The sequence below is a fragment of the Lactuca saligna genome, chromosome 3 (assembly GCF_052625555.1).
Source record: "Lactuca saligna cultivar CGN05327 chromosome 3, ASM5262555v1, whole genome shotgun sequence".
Lineage (NCBI taxonomy): Eukaryota > Viridiplantae > Streptophyta > Magnoliopsida > Asterales > Asteraceae > Lactuca > Lactuca saligna.
Window position 1 is genome coordinate 45045586 of NC_136419.1, and position 22553 is coordinate 45068138.

General features: G+C 36.0%; 1 non-coding gene across 1 annotated transcript; it reads right to left on the reverse strand.

Annotated features, from left to right (window-relative positions):
* Positions 1 to 14624: 14624 nt before the first annotated feature.
* On the reverse strand, positions 14625 to 14731 carry LOC145038111 (small nucleolar RNA R71). Its single transcript, XR_013679178.1, has one exon. It is a non-coding gene; the product is annotated as a small nucleolar RNA R71 (small nucleolar RNA).
* Positions 14732 to 22553: the final 7822 nt, after the last annotated feature.

The following is a 22553-nucleotide window of genomic DNA, read 5'->3' on the forward strand; positions in this document are numbered from 1 at the left end:
GATTTCATTTCAATAGCCTCTTCTCATGAAGTGGACTTAACTGATAGTTTGAAATCAAAGTTCGTAATTGGGTTATAGGATCTTTGTTTCGTCATGCATTTTTCTCTAATCACCAAGGAGCCAAACAGCCTTGGGGACCTAAACTCTTTCATTGATTGTAGATTTTGTGTAACGATCAATATGATGACAAATGGTACATTAATAGTGGTTTCTCTCGTCACATGACTGTTCGGAAGGAAAACTTGCGAGACTATCGAAGTCTTGATAATGCTGGAGTAGTGAAGTTTGGCAACAATCACAAATGTTATTTAAAAAGTTATGGTAAAGTTACGAATGACAAGTTCACTATTAATAAGGTAGCATATGTCGAAGATCTTCAACATAACTTGATTAGTGTTTCACAACTAGCTGTAGGCATTGGCAATCAGGTTGCTTTTGATGAAGAAGGAATTCTAATTTCAAATAAAGAAACAAAAGAAGTTCTTCTCAAATCCCAAAGAAAATGTGATATGTTTACCATTGACATCAAACCAATTGTCGGTGTTCCCTCAGTCTACTTACTCAAAGAATGATCAGAGATAAGCTGGTTATGGCATCGAAGGATCTCACACCTGAATTTCAAGAATCTAAATAAATTGGTGGTAAATAATTTTGTTCGTGGTTTGCCAGTATTAAAATTTGATAATGATACTTTATGTGCATTTTGCGAACGAGGGAAGTAACATAGATAAGGTAATCTGATAGTTATTAATTCAAAGATTGTTGAACCTTTGGAACTTCTTCATATTGACTTTTGTGGTCCTTCGACAGTTGAAACCCTCAACAAGAAGAGGTACATTTTGGTTATTGTTGATTATTTTTTCAAGTTCACTCTGGTATATTTTCTTCATTTAAAGTTCGAAACAGCTCAAGCAATGATCGATTTCATCAAGCATATTGAAATAAGTTTGAAGAAAAAGGTTCGAAAGATCAAGAGTGACAATGTATCCAAGTTCAATAACAAGGTTCTTGATTTGTTCTTAACCGACAAAGGAATTTCGCATAACTTTTCATCTCCTGACACAACTCAACAAAATGGTGTTGTCAAAAGGAGGTACCAATCTCTTTGCGAAGTGGCCAGAACAATGCTTACAAATGAGAATTTTTCACAGTATCTCTAGGATGAAGAAGTTTCAATGGCTTGTTTTATTCAAGATCAGTCTTTTTTCATCGTCGGTTTAACATAAACCCTTAAGAAATCATTAACAACAGGAAACCAAATGTTAAAATTTTCCATGTTTTTGGTTGCAGATGCTTCATTATGAATCTCAAGGATACCCTTTCGAAATTTCAGTAAAAGGCTGATGAAGGGATATTTCTGGGATATTCTCATAATTTTGTTGCTTACAGGGTGTTAAACAAATGAACCAGAAAAATCAAAGAAACCTTTAATATTACATTTGATGATTACTATGTTAAAAGAGTAGGAAAAATGCTTTGAACAAAAATCAATTCTTAATGAATCAACTGATGAATCTCAAATTTTGAATTCTTTCAATTTTGACTATGATTTAATTTTTGGTGTTCCTGATAGGGCTATTAATGCAAAAATCAATGCTGATAATAATCGCATCCCTAAAGCATTGAAAGACACTGATGATTCGACTATCACACAGGTGTTGTTGATATGATCTCATCAAACAATTCTCCAATGACTAACGAAAGTCTTCTTGAAACTCGTAATGTTCAAGTGGAGGGAGAGCACTTGACTTCGACAAATGTGGTTAAGGGGGAGCATACTTTCAAGGGGAGCAAGTACAATTGAAAGTTGATGTTAAGGGGGAGCATCCTGATAACGAACCAAATGTTGAGGGGGAGCAAATTGATTCTCACATGAATACTTCGAATTCACAAAATGAAAATTTTGATGATTCAACTGATCAAGTGTCTATTGCAAGTGATGGTTCCAAAACAGATGAAACATTCTAAGATGCACCATTAGATTTTGATCCTACATATCCACCAATGGATAGATGCACAGAAAGTTATCCACATGAACAAATTCTTGGTGATCCTCAAGATGGAGTTTTGACGAGAGCTCAACTACGTGCGAAGAATGAGGTATTAAATGTTAATCAAGAGTTTTGTATGTTCAATGTGTTTATTTCTAAAATTGAACCAAAATCAGTCAAGATTGCTATGGAAGATCCTGATTGGATTGTGTCCATGCAATCTGAATTGGCTGAATTTGAACAAACTAAAGTGTGGAGACTAGTTCTGGAACCTCAAGATGTATCAGCAATAGGCTTAAAATGGATTTTCAAAAATAAAACTGATAAAGAAGGGAACATTGTTCGAAATAAATCTAGGCTGGTAGGTAAAGGATATTCACAACAAAAGGTATTAATTATGAAGAAACATTTTCCCCTGTCGCAAGACTTGAGGATGTTCGAATATTTTTAACCTATGTAGCACACAAAGATTTCAACGTATACCAAATGGATGTGAAGTGTGATTTTCTTAATGGAGTGCTAGAAGAAACGAGGTATGTCAAGCTGCCCCTGGTTTTATCAATTCCGAATATCGTGATCATTTTTATGTTTTACACAAGGTTGTTTATGGATTTAAAGAAGCTCCATGAGCATGGTATGTCACTCTTACTAATTTCTTAAAATCATAAAAATTGAAAGTTGTGGATCATCACATGCTTGTTCAAATTTATGTTGGTGATATTATTTTTGGTTCTAATGATATGTCCAAAGAATTTGAGAATATGATGAAAAGTCAGCTTGAGATAAGCATGATGGGAAAAATAAATAACTTTCTGGGGTTAAACATTCGTCAAAGCAGATATGGAATTTTTATCAATCAAAAAAATACTCTCGAACTCTGCTTGAAAGTTCGGAATGACGAATAGCTCAAAGTTGAGAGTACTGATGATAGTTGGAAAAAGACTTGGTACTTCATAAGACAAACCAATTTTTGACACTTATCAGATTGTGTTTGACATCAGCAATATAGGCAACATTGGAGGCAAAGAAGTTGGCATTGGTCATGATTCCATAACCTCGAATATGAGAATTTGTGTTGTTGCCATAAGTAACGTAACCAACCTTTGGAGTTAATTTGAGATCTTGTAGAAAATTGTTTTTCCCCATCATGTGCATGGAACAAGCACTATCAATATACCATATTGTATCTTGTTCCGAAATACAAAAATCCTAAAAAATTAGTGAGTTTTTGAGTTTTTAGGTTGCAAGTTAGAACGAGAGAATTTAGCATGAGATTTTGACATGGATTTGGATTTACAAACTATTGGGATCTCAGATTGCACAATCCGAGATTCTTTTGGGAAAAGCAGAATGTTAGGGTCCTTTCATTAATCGAAAATCATATTTAACTTTTGGAGGTACAACAATGACTTTCTTCAGAAGTATAAATTTTTGAGGAGGTTTTGGAAGAACTGTTTTCTGAGATTCATTTGGAGTTACATGTTCCTTAAGTTTACATTCATATTTCGGAATAGAACTTTTTGGAAAACATTTAACATATGAGTTCCGAATAGCTTTTCTCTTATTCACAGATCTCTTGGGCACATTTGATTTGGGAAGTTGTTTTTATTTAAAAATCTTGCCTTCCGAAGTGGTTATGAATACTGGAGAGGGTATTATCTGAGGTGAGTTGCTTTTCTTTGGTGTGGTTTCAACAAGAATAGGTTTTTTTTTACATTTTTGAACATAATCATATCTTTTAATAGACAAAACATGAGCATCCGAGCTAAAAGGAACAAAGGGATGTTTAAGGATTCTAATAGGAGCAAGAGTATTATGATTCCTAATAGCTGGAATAACAACTGTGTGGGACACTCTCTCGTTGGACTTTTCAAAGAACCTAAAGCATTGTCTAGACATATTCTTTCTTTTCTTAATGCTTTTCTAGATTCTACCTTTGGATGAACAATATCCTTCTTGTTCAACCATGGTTTCTTCTTAGATTTAGATGTAGACTTGGAAGATTGTCGGACTGATGGGTTGCTGAAATTAGGTTTTATCGGAACTACGGTAGATTTAGAAACAACTTTATATTTTTGAACAGAAGAATTGGGAGATGAGTCTTCAATAAAACTAATTTCTTTATCAATGCTAATGTTTAGGATGCCCAAAATGAACCATCATTTTCGGTTGGTTTGTCAGAGTCATGTCTAAACATCTCAAGAATGATTTGCTTAATAACAAAATTGTTTGGAGGAATTATGTTCATAAAATAAACTTTAGTACCCCCTATGACACATGGAACTTCCCGAGATTGATTCAGGTCCAAGGATATCATAAGCGAAAGTTGTGTGGAAGCAGGACATGTGATAGTTATAGGTTTAAATTCAGGAACTAGGGATTGATATCCTCATATTGGTTCTTAAAGGGATGACAATTGAGAGACAGGAGTATCCAAATAAGTATGATTCAGAATGTCATCCATAAAGCTTATGTTTTGAAGTTCCTTCAAGGGAATATCAATAGGCTTTGGAAACTTGCTTCCGAGATTAGGAGCTTTGGACCATGGTTGACGAAAATTTTGATTCATCCTTTCATTCGACTTAATGATGTCAATGAAATTATGAAACTTATCAATTTTAGCATTAAGACGAATATTATCATTAACCAATAGATTTCTTTTACTAACATAAATATCAAAATTTTCATTTAAGATAATACATTCATCCTTAGGTATTGCAAGTTCTCTTTGTAAGGACTCTATTGTGATCTTTAAAAAAGTATCTAAGTTTAGACAAGGTTCACAAATAGATGAATCAAAATTGTTTTCAGTGATCATACATTTTACCTGCTAGATGATGCTTCAGCTTGGTGGGTCGTTTGTTTCCATTTAGAGAAGTATTTAGGCTCTCCATCTTTATATACATCATCTGAACTAGATGACCAGTACCCTTCATCACACTTAACAGCTTTGCATTGCCATGAGACACATACTTTTCCTAGTGCTACTTTCTTTCTCATCTCTAGATGACCAGTAACCATCCACACTCCGAGAAACAAATGTAACAAAAGCCTTTTCACTTTCAACTAACAATTATGCACAACAAGCATAGTAAGAAGAATCCATCACTTTCGGTTTCAGAGATTCTTTAGCCTCGCATTCTCTTACATAGTCGTTTCTGAGACCACATTTGTGACAAATGATTATGGGTTTAACCGATGTGGAATTGACTTGTGGTTCTAAAGTTGGATTCGGAAGTTTTGGTCAGTAAGATGGTGGGTTTTTAGTTGGTTTAGAGTAAGTTGAGGGTTCTTTTGGTGAGGAGCTTGGTGTGAAGTTTGAAATATGTTTTTGAGGTGGTTTTGATTATTGTTCCATAGTCTCCTATATTTCATAGACAACAAAGTGAACTGTTATTGAAAACGAAGTTCAGCATTTGCAGCTTCGGGACCAAAGTTTTCTTCAAACAAAGGTGATGGAACAAGTGGAACATCTCTAAAAGGGTCCAAAACAATAGGTTTTAGAGGAGGTGGGTGCATTGAACTAACAGGAGCTAGAGGACCTCCAGAGAGTTCTCTTAAGTTTTGAGAAACATTGGACTCATGACCTTGAAGTTCGATAAAGAGTTGATAGAGCTTCAGTTTCTTTAGAGATTCATTACTCTGAAGACAATTCTTAAGGTTACCCCATCCCTTTTCAAGACTAGTGATGAACTTTAAGTTGTATTCAATAGGAGTTCAGACAACACCATGTGTCGTTATGTTGTTCAACACAATATTCTACTGATTTGAAGCTAAGCCCATATATTCTCCAAGAGTTGTACTAGATGTATTAAAATCATTCACCACTGAAGTCAAACGCTTATCCTTCATGTTTTATAAACCTTCAAACAGATCTTGAAGAGTGTCCCATATCTCCTTGGATGATTTATACAAATTGATGTGCATAAAGAGAGACGATGGAACACCAAACAACATTTCAGGAAATTTGATTGTACTAGCATGGACCTTCTCGAAGTTGTTGGCTATTAGAGGTGCCATTCGAAGCTCTTCTTGACCAATAAGCGTAGCTGCAACATCTCTAACCATTTGCCTAACCGGGAAATGAGGACCTTCAGTCACATATCCCCATATTTTTGACACCTTTCTTTTTGAACCAAGAATCTCTCCATTCTAAATTTCCAATGATCATACTCTTCCATAACTATCAATGGGGATCTAGAGGGGCAACCAACACTATTTGCGATTTTCATTAAATACATTTTTTTAGACTGATTAGGATAAGTCATTATCATGTAATATTTTGAGCAAAAGTGGTATATAGAAGAACTTTTATCTAGAAACAGAAATGATTAAGATATCAAGGTAATCTCAACCAATTGTAATATGAATGTATGGATTCAAAGGACAACCACTTTGGCTGTAATACCAATTGTGAGGATAGAGGATATCCAAAGATATCTAGGACAAGGTTTGAGAACTCAAACCCTGAGATAAACACAACAATAGAGGCAAATTATCTATTTCAGTCATGTCTAGATAAACCAGTCAAGCCTTGATGATATTAAGAAACATATTATTTAAGATAATAATAAAGAGTATTAAAAGTATGAGCATGAATAAGAATAAAGAGAATGAGAAAAACTATTGGTTAGATGATTCTTGATTGATAATTTAAAAGTGTGAAAATGGGTAATGAATTACATGGGGGTGATGGTCATATTTATAATAACATTGGACCAATCACAAAAGGAGAGACTTGTACTAAAAGTTAACTGCAGATCAACCACCTAACATATTGGTGTAAGTACCTTGTATCCTACATGCACTATAGTAACTAAGATAAAGAACTAACAAACAAAATATTACTCGCCTTCAGATCATCCAATCACTGCTATCTCATAGATCATACTCCATCGAAAACTTTATACTCCGGACATGCATACTTCTCAGAATCCATATTGCCTAGGATTGTCTAAGGATCACTTTTCATGTCCTATCATTTATTTTCTTTGTAGGATAAAGTGTCTAGTGAGGAGGTATGGGGTTCCTTTGGCTAATACGGTGGAGGGCTCAAGGTAATCAGTGGATATCTTTTGTGGAGGTAGTCATGGAGTTTTGACTATAGACCATCGAATGATGACACTGAAAGAATCTCATTAGATGAGAATTATTTATTTTGACAATCAATGTAAGTTAAGAGTTGAGCGTCTTGCTGATAGACAAGTTATGAGTTGACTAATTGATCCACAAGATGAGAGAGCTAGTAGTTATCTTGGTTAGAGAGAGACCAAGCAGCCAGGAATGAAACCAGTCAAGCTCATTAAGTTTCGATGAGAGGATGGGCAAATTCAAAAGTAACCTAGGTGGTTGAAGAATACATGAAGGTTCGTTACCTTAAGTTGTCTATATCGGTATCTGATTCGGAGGACAGAACCATTTTAAGGAGGGGAGAACTGTAACGACCCGAAAATCCTTCCGTAAACGACGTTAGATTTTCTTTGCTCTATAACTAATTTTTGTAAAGCTATTTTGATTTTAAGTGTATTAAAATGGGAAAAAAAGTTAAATAGAATGGTGTTATTTAATATCGTAATAAATTAATTGATATTAAAATGGTGTATAATTTAATTAAGTGGTTTTGTGTTAAATTTGGGTTAAATTTAAGGAATTAAAAGGTGTAAATATAAAGGAGGGTATAGAATGTCATTAAAGAAACATTGAATGTCAAGATATCTAGTGTTAGGGTTGAAAGAGTGTAACATTAAGAGTATAGGGACTAAAATAGCAAAAATCACATTAAATTACAAGTGAGTTACGTCTGTCAGGATCACCAGGTACTGAAGAGGAGTCATGCATTTTTCGTGGGCTTAAATACATGATTGATGGCAACCTTGTTCCAATTGATTTGAGTGGTGCGTCGATTGATAGAAGAGAAACAAAAAAATCACTGTGTTGAAAGTGTGCGAGAGTTTTTATGTGGTGCGGCCAACAAGAAGAAATAAAGAGTGAGGGAGGATGATCGATCAAAAAAGGGGTTGCAAGGAGAAGAATTTCATGGATTTTGGTGGAGGCTAAGAAGGTGTGTGAGTTTCTTCTCCAAGGCATGCTCAAATCCTTTTCTTCTTCGTTCATTGGTTCGATTTCACCCTAAAACCACCACCACTAAGGTGGTAGTTGCCGTTGATGACCACCATTTCCACGATGATAGTGGTTAGTGATGGTGGTAAGATTAAAACCTTGTCCTTTGTGTTGGTTGAATGTTGATTAGTTGTAAGCTTAGACCCTAAATTGGTGATTTTACCATTAAAGCATTATACTTTCAAATTCTCCTTTAGAAATCATACCTTGAGTGGTGGTTTACAATTTAAATATCATTTTTGACTCATAACTTCTTAGACTTTATTAAGTCACTATTTTCTAGCTTTTGGGGGTCATTCTATGGTGTCTTAATGGGTTAAGAATCCAAATTAACGCAAAAAGACAAAGCTGTGAATTTATGTATTTCACCCTTTTCTTTCTAGTTTCATAAAAGACCTAGAAAAATCATCAGGAGACGAATTTAGGATCCATAAAATCTCAAAGTTTAAATTTTGATTTTAGTTTGTCTGTGATATTTTCTAAGACCTGATGCTATCTCCAACCAAGGTGAAAATCATCATTTTTATTAACTGGTCATAAATTAGCTGCATTGATATTTCATTTTGTAAAATCCATAGAAAATTCTAGAAAAATCATATGGATTTTTATAGTAGTCCCTAAAAAAGTAAAAATTTAAACTACTGGAATATGAAAAAACATTGTATCTTGTTGAAACACTTGCAGATTTAGGATAGTCAATTAAGAAATATTAAATGTTAAAAGTGACTTGTTGATAGAAGTTTATTTAAGATAAATAATATTAACTAAAGTAATAATTATTAAGGTGTCTATGTTCATAACTAAATTGGCATAAACTCGAAAATTGAAGTAAAGTCCTGTTTGGTTGCCCTTGTAACCATAAATAGCTAGAAATGATATTAGGAGAGAGAGAGAGAGAGAGAGAGAGAGAGAGAGAGAGAGAGAGAGAGAAATGTTTTGTTAATATATTATGTGATTAATATATTAATTGAGAATGGATCATTGATATTTTAATTTGTTATGTGATTAATAAATTCACATGAGAGCAATAGATTAATAATTGCTTTGTTAATTTATATGGTAATACAATAACAAGAAATCAGTTAGAATCAATTTGTTAATAATCAGAATTAATTTGGAATTAATTTTGGATTGGAATTAATTAAAGGTCTAAGGTGTGAATTGTAATTTTTCAATAGTTGAACAAACGAAGCAATTCTAGAAACCTCCATGGCATGGACGGTTTTGGAGGCTGCTCTATGGTATCTAGAAGATTACTGATTGCATAAAAGGAAAAAATTTGAATTAGGATTAAATCTATTATCGAATCAATTCATATTCTAATTTGCTGGCAAGTTACCTAAACTTTAAATAGGACCCCAAGGCTATCAATTTTCGCTTATGACCTTCCTAAGAAGCATGTTAATGAAATTTATTCATCTTTTCTCTCTCTCTCTCTCTCTCTCTCTATATATATATATATATATATATATATATATATATATATATATATATATATATATATATATATATATATATATATATATATATCCTCTTCATTCTAGGGTTTTGGGTTTTTGGTGAGAGCCATTGGAGATATTAGATTTATGGTTCTTTCTTTACAAGGTTTTCAAGAAGTATATTAGTGGGATTGTTTGTTACAATAATCAAAAGGTATGTAAACCCTAACTCTATGTAAATTTCTATTATATAAGTTTCCTTAGGGTTGTTGATAGTCATAGGTTATTGCTATCAATAGAGAAAACCTAGATTCAAATAGGTTGCATGTGAACTTAAGCATTAAGTTTTTTCGCTACATGTTTTAATTATAACTTAAAAACGCTATGAGTTGTATTAGAGCCATAGTTTTCTATTTGATTGTGCATAATATTGAATAGATCAAAATTAGGGTGTATTGAAATTACACCCTAATGGTTATGATTTTCAATTTTGCTAGGGTTTGTTGAAACCCTAGCCTCCATAACCCTATTTTCAAAAATGGGGGTGCTCCTTTAGGGTTTTATATTGTTTCCTTAATTATTGTTTTAAAAGCCTTAAAATAGAATAATTAAAATTGGAAAAACGCATACCCTATTTTTGAAAATTATAAGGGTTATGATTAGGATTAAATTTGAATTATTTTATTAATTGGTTAATAATAAATAATTGTTTAATCTAAATTGATTTAATTAATTGTTTAATTAAAAGATAAAGACAAATCATAACTGGTTTAATATTAATGGATTAATAGATTTTATTAAACTAATTAATATTTAAACCTCACATTTACACCTTATATATATATATATATATATATATATATATATATATATATATATATATATATATAATTAAAAGTTAATTACTATATGTATAAGAAAAGTCAATCAAATAAATAGTAGCCCTCATTCACAAAACCATGCTCTAAAGAGAGTATAAGGAAGCAACCAATGAAATGGCATTGAATGGGTGTCCACTCTCATCCACTGCTCTCCTGTATGGTGTAGGGCCGTTAGTCGAATGAGTTTGATAAGTCATAATCTCATTAAATAGTATAATTATATAAAAATACTAGAACATTCTTTTTAAAAAATACCACGTCGTGAGCATGTGTGGTTACTAATTACTCAAGTTTTAAATTTATAAAACTGATTTTATCTCAACTGGACTATTAAATATGCTTGGCAGTATACCTAGAAATATTGAGTTTAGAGAAGAATCTTAATCCATTAAGGAGGTCAAATTAACATCACGTGCATGGAAGATGTCTTGCAAAAACAAATTTCTGGAACTCCTAGTTTTCACGACGTGGATTTTCTTTCCACGTCGTGACTTTGACGCCATCACGATTCAGAAGTTGTTTACGTCGACAACACGACGTGAAATATCACGTCGTGAGTAGTGAAAAGTGACATTTTTACTCTAAATTTCTATTTTATAAGGTGGTGTATGCTTTTTAACATTGAGATGCTATGCTTTGAAGATCTTATGCACCACACTTGTTGAAGACGTAAGTTTCTAATTCACATTTTTCTGGCAAAATTATGTATATCAGAAGATCCAAGTTCCAATTACATAATCAAGATGTTCAAGTTTTCCAAACGCATTTAGAAATCGATCTCACAACTACTATCCTAGGCGAGTATGTTCCTTTCCTACCTTTTATTGCTTTTAAATTATTTTACGAATACAATGAGGGCATTGTATGTAATAAGTATGGGGTAGGGGTCGAAAAGGTAAATTTATAGGAATTTAAAAAATTTAAAAATTTAGAAATAGATTTGAAATAATAATCAAAAAATTAAATCTAGTAATAGTTAAAAACTTAAGTTGCTAGTGGTGTATGGGATGATCCAATGCGAGCTCAAATGTTTTATTGAGCCAATATACATTCTATTATATATGTGCCTTCCCAAGTTTTAGTGACAAGCCATGAGATATAAAAGGTAATCTGGTACTTTATATGGCATAATAAGTTTCGTAGCATGTACCTGCCATCTATCCATGAAAGCTTATGTAGTCATTGCACTTGGACTAATACCTCTAACCAATAAAGGTTGAAGTTAAGCTTCATTGCATAAGCATGTAGGAATTGAGCGAAAAAACTGAGATATAAAAAAAGAGAAATTACCAAAAAGTTGTAAGAATTTTGGAGCTATCAAACTATGAAGACCAAATTATCAAAATTCTGAAGAATCAAAAGTTGAAGATACCAAAAATCAAACAATAAAGGTGCTGAATTCAAAGAAATCAAAGATCAATTATTCAAAGAAGTGAAGAATTCCAAAGAGCTCCATTGTGGTATCAAAGGTTTTAATTTTTCTAGATTATGTATGCTTGGGTAGCATAACCAAAAATACCTTGAGGTTAATGAAGATTTATGATGATAGATTTAGAGGGTTGTAGAAATGAATGTCATATAAACTAAGGGGTGAAGGTTGATAAGGATTGTGAGTATATAGGATTGGGAAGTTGTTAGGATTTTAGATAAAAATATACGCATTGAGGTCTTGGTAAAATAACTGAGTTCAAAATGGATTGTCTTATGTGATATTGGTGATGGAAGTTTAACTTAAAATAAGTTAGTTTTATTTGAGGGCAGGCGAAGGATAACTGTGGGGTATTTTGATATTGCCATATTTATACACATTTAGGCAATATTTTAATATATTTTATTTAATTTTATGGTTATTTGCAAAGATATTTGGTACTTATTGAATTAAATTGTATTTTACAGCCAAGAGGAACACTCTTGAAGAATAAGGATCCAAATTGACAAGAATTGGAACTTTGGAGGATGGAAGCTTAACAGAAGAAAATTCTTGCAAAAAAACCCAAATCCCGATGTGGCCATCAACATCATGACATGGAGTGACTATTCTAAAAGATAAGTACATAGGAAGTCAGAATCCTTTCCCGATAAGGATTTATACCCAAGTCACGACGTCAAATCATTATTCATGACATGAAGCACGAAATTTCCAAAACTATAAATACTCCACTTTTACGATTAACGGGTACTTGGAAAGTTTTTGGAGAATTTTCTGGAGGAGAATTATTCAGAGAAACCAAATTCAAAGTATAGAAAGTACACAAAGTATTCTGGGAAGGAGATTAGCTTGGATATCAAGAGATTCAAGAAAACATTCATTATATTGGTTTGCTTACTTTAATCATATCAATTTATATTGAGCTTGTGCTTATGTTTTCAGCCATGAGTAGCTAAATTTAGTTGCTTCCGTTTAGCTAGATGAAACTTTAGCTCTATGGTTTAGTATTTCAAATTATGGATTTTAATAGTTGGTTTTGAGCTTATGTCTTATTATCATTACCTTGCATGTTAATATTTGATACTTTGATTGCTTGAATTTAGGTTCTTTGTAGCTTAGTGACCATTAAATTACATGAACTTGTTACCTAGTAGTTTAGTGACTATTAAATTCCTAGAGCTAGGATCGACCAAATCTTAGAAAAGTGATAAAAGTCACTAATTTAGTTGTGTTGGAGAACATAAATTATGACCATAAGTGTGTTTGCTTAGATAAATCTTACATATCCCACCTATATTTAATAACTAATTCTGTGTTTTTGCTTATGTATGACCATACAAGGTAGTACATGAATTGGTAAAAATATTAGTAAAATTGGGCTTAACTTGTTAATTGAATAATAGTTGGTAACCAACATTAATAATCCATAATTAGTAGCTAACCATAGAGTAGAAGTGGATTCAAACTAAACGAAAGTGTTTTTAGATTATTGATTAAACCCATTAGTTAAGAGTTTAAGTTTTTCTAAACTTGTAAAATCAGATAAAAACCATTTAAACTCTTGTTTATTTTAAGTTAATTTTTAGTAATTAGATTAGTTAATTAAGTTCATTCCCTGTGTGCGATCCTAACTTACTTTTACTATACTATACATTAACTAGATACACTGCCTATAGGTGCACTAGTAGATAATTGGTTAGGATATAAATTTAAAGCTAGATAAGGTATAGTCTGCACAACATCAAGTTTTTGGCACCATTGCCATGGAACAACTTTTTTAGTTGATAATTTAATTGCTTCAGCTTAATCAATCATATTTGTGGTGTAAAAACCGCAAAAAGTTAATTTTTCTGCAAAAGTTAATTTTGTTTCACGACGTGGTGGCCAAACCCACGACAAGATATAAGTGATATTATTATTATTATTATTATTATTATTATTATTATTATTATTTTACATTCTGTTTAGTTTATCTGCATCAACATGAGGTGGTATCATTACCATGTCATGGTGAACGTTCAGTAGGAATTTTTAATTAATTTTTGTTTATTTTACGTTTTTATTATTTTGTTTTTGTTGCGACAGTATATGACCCATGGATCAAATACACCTTTGACGCCATCACTTGAAGATCCATAGTTAGCTTTCATAAAAAAAAGTTCAAGAAAGCTAGAGAAACAAACACATCAAGGAAATCACTATTCAAGGATCTTAAATCAGTTTTTAGTTAGAAGAAGGGAAAGCACGTTGGACAATCAAGCAACCCCCCCTCGGAAAGATGAAGGTACTTTAGAAGGCATTGAGAACAATTTTAATAAAATGAAAGCTGGTTATGAAAAAGAAAAAAGTAGCAAACCCGAAAGCGAGCAAGGAAACAATATGGAGGACATTTCCGACATCTTGATGGAGACGTACAAGAAGATAATTCAAGAGGACACCATTCCAGGCTTAGTACAACCCGCAATTCCCGCTACCACAACATTTAAGCTTAAGGGACATATTCTTTCCGCCCTTAAGGATGTTCCATTTTCTAGGAAATATAATGAGGATGCTTACAAATACCTTGATGAAGTCAATGACATCGCTGATTATTTCAACATCTCAAATGTTCCACGGGAGACAATGTTATTGAAAATGCTTCCGATTACGTTCAAATGAGATGCTAAGGATTGGTTAAAGGCACTTCCACCCAGTGCAATTAATACAGGGGAAAAAAATGCGTGAACAATTCTTAGAGCAATTTTGCCGACCATCAAAAGTGTCCAAACTCAAGAAGGCAATAACTAACTTTGAGAAACAACCGGGTGAATCACTTTATGAAGCATGGGAGCATTACAAGGGATTACTTAAAAAATGCCCCCAAAATGATCTTAATGTGAAACAAGAAGTATCAATCTTCTACAATGGGGTAAATGTGATAACAAGGCAACTCCTTGATTCTCAAGGACCTTTATCAAAGAAAAATTCTTGCTGGAATTAAGGAATTAATTGAAGATTTTTTAAGCATTCATGTGAGTATCACGATCCTCAGAATAATGGAGCAAAAGGAACTGGGTCCACATTTGACAACAGAATGTCGTCTCGACGAGAACGAGAATAGGAAAGATCAAGTATGCCACTCAAATGGAGACCGCTACGATGAATATTGGAGGAAGTCAAAGAATGATTGGTTGCCTTACGATGAATACCAAAAGCAAAAAGAAGAGAAATATAGGCAAACAGGCCGAGGCTTCTACCAAAAAGAGCAACCACAACCTAAAAAGATAGCTGATTTTGAGTCCATGCTTACTAGATTTATGGAGGCTATGAAAAAATGTAATGGTGAAACGATGCAGCAATAAGAAACCGGAAATCTCTAATGAGAGATCAACAAGCTTTACTTAGAAATCATCAAGCATCAATCCAAAATATTGAAGCTCAACTTGGTCAATTAACTACATTGGTTAACGAACGATTACCTCCTTCCCGATAACAAACCACAACCGCATTTCATGGCCATCGATACTAAAGAAGAAACTATTTGCGAGTTCTTAGAAGCCTTTGAAGTAAATACAAAGCAGCCCGAACCACAGCTAAAACGGTCGATAGTCGAGGAAAAAATTGTTACTAAATTACCGTCTTCATAATGTGGAGATTCAATCTCTACAACGTGGCCTAGGTCTGAATAGAAAAAATCTTCGTATACTAAAGTTTTTAGTCCTCCACTGTCGTTTCCTTATCGAGCCAAAGTTCACCCGCTGGAGCAAGAACATATTAAGTTTATGAAGCAAGTTAAAGGTATTCCGATTAATACTTCTTTTATTGAGACCTTGGCATAAGTGCCCGAATATGTCAAGTTTTTGCAAGACTTAATTGACACTCGCCAACAACTAGAAAAGAATTCCAAGGTAGTCCTTATTGAATAGAGTTCTAAGGTTATTTGGGAAGGGATACCATGGAAGATAGGAGACCCTGGACGCCTCAAACTTCCATGTGAGTTCGGAAATATTATGATATTTTTTAGCTGATTCTAGAGCAAGTATAAATTTTATTCCCAATTCATTTTATCAAAAGTTCAACCTTCCAAATCAAGGTTACTAGAATGACAATTCAGATGGACAACCGTTCAGTGACTCATCCTAGAGGCATATTTGAGGACATTTTGGTAAAAATTAGAAATTTTATTTTTCCAATTGACTTTGTGGTGCTAGACATGAAAGAAGATAAAATGTACCAATTATCCTTGGACACCCTTTACTCAATACCGCACGAGCCTTGGTGGATATTTGCAAGTTTAAACTTACATTGTGAGTAGGAGGTGAGGAAATGACTTTTGGAGTGGAAGACGGATTCAAGATTATGCTCAAAACGAAGTATTCTTTATGGATGAAGAAAACGAGCTTGAGGAGTTAGAGAATTTGTTGGAAGAAGAAATTCAAGCAATTAAAAAAGTCAAGGGTACTAAGCCTAGAGCTTCAATTCCAATGGTTTTGAAGTCTTTGCGTATAAAACTCCAAATTCTCTAGTTAGTGAAGAGAGTGAAGACAATTTAGTGTCTAGTGTTGAAGAGAAAGACATTACACGAGATGTAAGAAATCCAACTTTGGATAAGGAGGATTTAGAAGCTAACAAGCTACATAGAGAAAAAGGAAAACTTGAACTTATTATGAAAAATAAGGGGGTGAAATGAAAGATTGAGGAAGGTGATTCTAATGGAAAGAAGGAGAACTCTAAGAAAGCATATCTAAGAAGAGTGCAAGCATAAAAGAAGAAATGGAAGGAATAAAAAGTGTAAGTGAAGAGCCCAATTCGAACAGATTCAACGTAAGGTGGCACAGAGTCCGACTCATGACTAAAAAAATCGCTTCTCGATAGGCAATCCGAGCTTGGTTTGCATTTTTCTTTTAGGTTTTTTTTTTCAATTTTAATTTTTGCATTTCTATTTGAGTTTCTTGATAAATAATCATCATAGTCATCTTAATTTTTAGAAAATAATAAATATCAAGTGTGGGGTCCGTATCATAACAGCAAAAATAATTATTTTATGCACAACATTTTTAGAATAAATTATAATGAATTTTTATAAATCAAATAAAAAAAGTAACAAGACTAGTTTTATGGATCATATGGACTAAGAACTAATACCCAAATATAATGATTTATGCCTAACATTGAAACAGACCATAAAAATTAGCCCAACCATGGTCCATGACGTGAACCCCAAATTCACGACGTGGAGTAGTCAAAAATCACGGATTCCAGTCAGCATATCAGTTGCTTTCTTCAACCATTTTGTTCATACATTACAATGTGATATCATAACTGGTCCCCCCCCCCACACACACACTTTGATTTCATCAGAATTTCTTGTTTTTCTTGCTTCTTTTCTACATTACATCATCAAAGGTATGTTATCTAAGTTGTTTAATCTTTAATTTTCTAGATTTTTAGGCATTTTGACTTAGGGTTTGTTCTTAAAGCTTAAATGCCAAAATTGAGTCGATTTGTCAAGTAAATCATGGTTTCATGTATGTTAAATAGCCTTAGAATAACATATTACACAAACCCAAAACATCAATTTTAGTTCAATTTGACCTTGGGATGGTCGACCACAAAATACGTCTTGAACTGAAATCACGAACCGGGCATATAGTTTTCTAATTTTCTGCTTATTTCTTAATTTTTTGCTGCTTTTGTTGGTTTTTGTTGTTGTTCATTTTTCAAGTATCATGGGGCCAAGACGTGCAATTCTGGAAGAACAAGAACATATCGATACACCCAGTATCTATCTACTTTACCGATTTCCTCAAAAATATCTCGCGAACTGTACCATACACATTCGGTTATCGTGTTTTGTTAGTTTTTAAATTAATATTATTAAATAATATATGAATTTGAGCAATGAGTACTAACAATATAGTTTTATGAGAATTGAAGTAAAACTATGTTTAGAATCATTCAGAAAAGTATTGGAAGTCTTATGAGATTCCAATCAAACGTCAAAAATTGAAATTAACAAAAATGTAAAGTTAAGTTGGAAATAAGTAAAAATAATGTTATTAAAAGTTTTAAATTATCTTGTTAGAAATTTCTAGCCGAAAACCTCATCGAAATCTAAGTTATAACTTGTTGAAGTTTCGCGACAGAACCGGCATGACGCCATACGACGTAAAAAGTGATTTTTCAATAAACTACTTTTTAGCTTTAGTGATCTAAATGAAAGTTCCCCATGCTAGGCTAGTTAGGTTAAGAACCTTGGAAAATCAAATTTGCATGTATCTTAGTAAAACATAGAGATCCAAGGTTTCTAGGGTTGCATGTACAACTTAGGAGTGTTAGAATGCTCAAAACCCTTCAGCTATGACTTGGTCAGACTTTGTGACCAGGCTTAGGGCTGAGTTTGTGCCAGTTGTTGAGCTTCAACAGCTGGCCAAAGAGTTTAATGACATGAGACAGACGACTGAGACAGTAGCAGAGATCACTGCCAAATTCAGGGATAGGGCCTTGTTGGTACCTCAGTATGCGGGGGATGAGGAGATGCGGAAGACCCACTACCATGATATGTTGAGGGCTGATATCTGAGAGCATGTCAGCTTTTCAGCTTGCCTGACCCTGGAGTCCATGATTACCAGGGCACGGGAGAGGGAGATTGATTTGTAGCACCTCAAGAAGAGGAAGGCAGAGACTGAACAGGTTACGAGGGTTTTGGGAAGAAACCCAAGGGATTCGACATTAGGTCAAAGGGCCAGTCGGGCCAAAGCCGCTATAGGAAATGCGGCAGGCTGCACCAGGGAGCTTGAAGAGCCGGATCGTCATGCTGCTACAAGTGTGGCAAGACGGGTCACTTTGGTAGGGGTCGTACTGCCCCTGCCCCCACAGTTCAAACATCAGACCTGATTTGCTTCCATTACAATCAGAGGGGCCATAAAAAGGCCAACTGCCCTAGATTGACAGCAACAACAGCAACAACAACAACGCCAGAGGTAGGGCCGACTCTAGCGACTGCACGAGTTACAAATGGCCGAAAGGTCAAGGAAGAGGATCCAGTAGTGCGGAGCCGAGCATTTTAGCTAACAGTTGAGGAGGAACGCACTGCACCCGATGTGGTGAAGGGTTTGATTTCTTCTCTCTAATCTTTTATGATATGTCGCTATGATTTTTGATATGGTATGTATGTGTGCTCTATTTAGGATCGTTCCATGTGAACGGTATTCCAGTTCAGGTGTTTCTTGATTCGGGTGCTACCCGATCATTTGTCTCTCTTGCGTTTAACAAGAGGTTTCCAGAGTCTTCGGGAATGTTAGATTGCCCCCTAGAGGTTGAGATTGCAGACGACAGATCAGGGTTGGCGTCAGAGGTTTTCAGAGATTGTGTTCTGAGGTTGTACAAAGAGCGCTACTTGGTAGATTTGGTTCCCATACCATTACGGTATAACAAGGTTATCATAGGGATGGGTTTGTTGAGCCCTAATGGGAAGGTGATCGACTGTGTGCAGCAGTTGGTGCAGATTAGGACCCCAAGTGGGGGAGAGCTAGTGATTCAGGGAGAGAGGCCACAACGAGGACCAACCATATGCTCAACAATGAGGGAAAGGCAATACCTCTAGCAGGGTTGTGCTGGATATGTTGCCTACATCATGGATACCTTGGAGGTGGGTGAGGCGACGATCAAAGATGTGTAGGTGGTACGAGAGTTTAAGGATGTATTCCCAGAGGAGCTGCCTGGGATACCTCCAAAGAGGCAGGTAGAATTCAGGATCGACCTAGTCCCCGGTGCGGATCCAATAGCCAAGGCACCGTATCGGTTGGTTCCGCCTGAGATGCAGGAGTTGTCTACACAGCTGCAGGAGCTATTAGACAAGGGATTCATTAGGCCGATCAGTTCACCCTGGGGTGCCCCAGTTTTATTTTTGAAAAAGAAGGATGGGTCGAATTGGATGTGTATAGATTATCGGGAGCTGAATAAGGTTATAGTGAAGAACCGTTACCCACTCCCGAGGATTGATGATCTCTTTGACCAGCTTTAGGGAGCATCTTGGTTCTCCAAGATTGATTTGCGTTCGGGTTATCATCAAATGAGGGTCAGAGAGGAGGATGTGCAGAAGACTGCTTTTCAGACATGATATGGTCACTATGAGTTCGTGGTGATGCCTTTTGGGCTCACCAATGCTCATTCTGTGTTCATGGATCTCATGAATCGCATTTGTAGGCCGATGTTGGATAGATCAGTGATTGTTTTCATTGACGATATATTGGTTTATTCCAAGATGCAGGAGCAATATGAGGAGCAGTTACGGGAGGTTTTGGATACTTTGAGGAGGGAGAGCTTGTATGCTAAGTTCTCCAAGTGTGAGTACTGGTTGCGCGAGGTGCAGTTTCTTGGGCACTTTGTCAACTAGAACAAGATTTCGGTTGACCCGACCAAGGTAGAGGCCATGATAGGGTGGGAGGTTCTGAGGTCTCCATCTAAGATTCGAAGCTTTCTGGGAGTGGCAGGATATTATCGGAGATTCATTCAGGACTTCTCCAAGATATTTGTGCCCCTGAACCGGTTGACGAGGAAATTCGTGGTCTTTCACTAGGGCCTGAGCAGCAGGCCGCATTTGAGATGTTGAGATAGAGATTGTGTGAGGCGCCGGTCTTAGCCCTGCCAGAGGGCATGGATGATTATGTAGTATATTGTGATGCGTCCATCTCGGGTTTGGGCACGGTATTGATGTAGAGAGGGCATGTTATCACTTACGCTTCGAGGCAGTTGAAGCCTCACGAGGCGAACTATCCGACGCATGATTTGAAGCTGGGACTGTTGTTTTAACCCTCAAGATTTGGCGTCAATACTTCTAGGGAGTTCATTGTACCATTTACACATACCATAAAAGCCTGAGGTATCTCATGGATCAGCCAAATATGAATATAAGACGGCATCGGTGGCTTGATGTGGTAAAGGATTATGATTGTGAGATCCTCTACCACCCGAGGAAGGCTAATGTTGTGGCCGACATGCTTAGGATGCCCAACAGGAGGCCAACAGGAGGATAATAGTTGTGACTCCGTTGTTGGAGCAGATTTAGGATGCCCAACAGGAGGCCATAAAGGAAGAACATTGGAAGAGAGAGCGTATTCTGGGGCAGGTTTCCCCGCTAGACTATGACAGCCGTGGATTGTTAACTCTTCACCATAGGGTGTGGGTCCCATATCATGGAGGTGTGCACCAGGTATTGATGGAGGAGGCACACAAATCCAGGTTTTGTATCCATCCCAGGGCGACAAAGATGTACAGAGACCTTCGACCTGACTATTGGTTGCCCTGCAAGAAGTGGGATGTCGCCTGGTACGTCGAGAGGTGCTTGACCTGCAGAAAGGTCAAGGTAGAGCACCAGAGGCCTCACGACAAGATGCAGTAGTTGGACATTCCCATGTGGAAATGGGAAGTTATTACTATGGATTTCATCACAAAGCTTTCCAGGATTGCACGGGGAGTGGATTCGATCTGGTTCATCGTGGATCAGTTGACCAAGAGTGCGTATTTCCTACCGATCCAGGAGAGCATCTCACCCAAGAAGTTGGCCAATATCTACATTCGACAGGTAGTAGCTCGGCACAGAGTGCCAGTCTCAGTGATTTCGGATCGACACGTGCAGTTTACTTCCAGGTTCTGGAAGAAGTTTCACAATGAGTTGGGTACTTGTCTGCACTTCATCACTGCTTTTCACCCACAGACAGATGGACAGAGTGAGCGGACCATCTAGACTCTGGAAGACATGCTGCGGGCATGTGTTTTAGACTTCGTAGGTAGTTTGGATACTTACCTTCCTTTGGCTGAGTTCTCCTATAATAACAGCTATCATGCAAGTATTGACTGTCCTCCTTTCGAGATGTTATATGGGAGGAAGTGCAGGACCCCGATATGCTGGGGTGAGGTTGGTCAGAGGGTCATGGGGAGTACCGAAGTGGTAATCAAGACTATAGAGAGGATCCATCAGGTTCGGAGCAGGCTTAAGACTGCTCAGAGTCGGCAGAAAAGTTATACCAACAAGCATCGATCCGACCTGGAGTTCCAGGTCGGGGATATGGTACTCCTAAAAGTTTTGCCTTAGAAAGGCATCATTCGATTCAGGAAGTGGGGCAAGTTAGGCCCCAGGTACATTGGTCCTTTCAAGGTTGCGGTCCGGGTGGGCAAGGTGGCATATAGACTGGTTCTCCCAGCCGAGCTTAGCCAGATTCATAGCACATTTGACGTCTCCCAACTGCAGAAATGCTTGGTAGACGACTCTGCAATAGTACCTCTCGAGGATATTCAGGTGGATGATAGCCTGACTTACATCGAGCGACTGATAGTCATTCTAGATAGAAAGATGAAGACGGTGAGGAAAAAGGAAGTAGAGCTAGTCAAGGTGAAGTGGTAGCACCTCAAGTGCTCATAATGGACTTGGGAGCCGAAGGATGAAATGAGAGAGCACTATTCCAAGTTATTTTTAGTAGCGAAAATGGACTTCGAGGACTAAGTCTAATTCGGGTCGGGGAGATTTGTAGCATCCATGATTTTCCAGGTATTATTATTATTCATCATAATTGAAGTGTGGTGTGGTTTGGGTTAGGCTTTGACCTTTGGGCCTTGATTGTGGGTTGAGGAGGCTGTGTAAGCGGAGCGTACATTGCCTTGTACGCCCAACGTACTCGTGGAAAGGAAGCGCAGAGGCCAAGCATGTATGGCA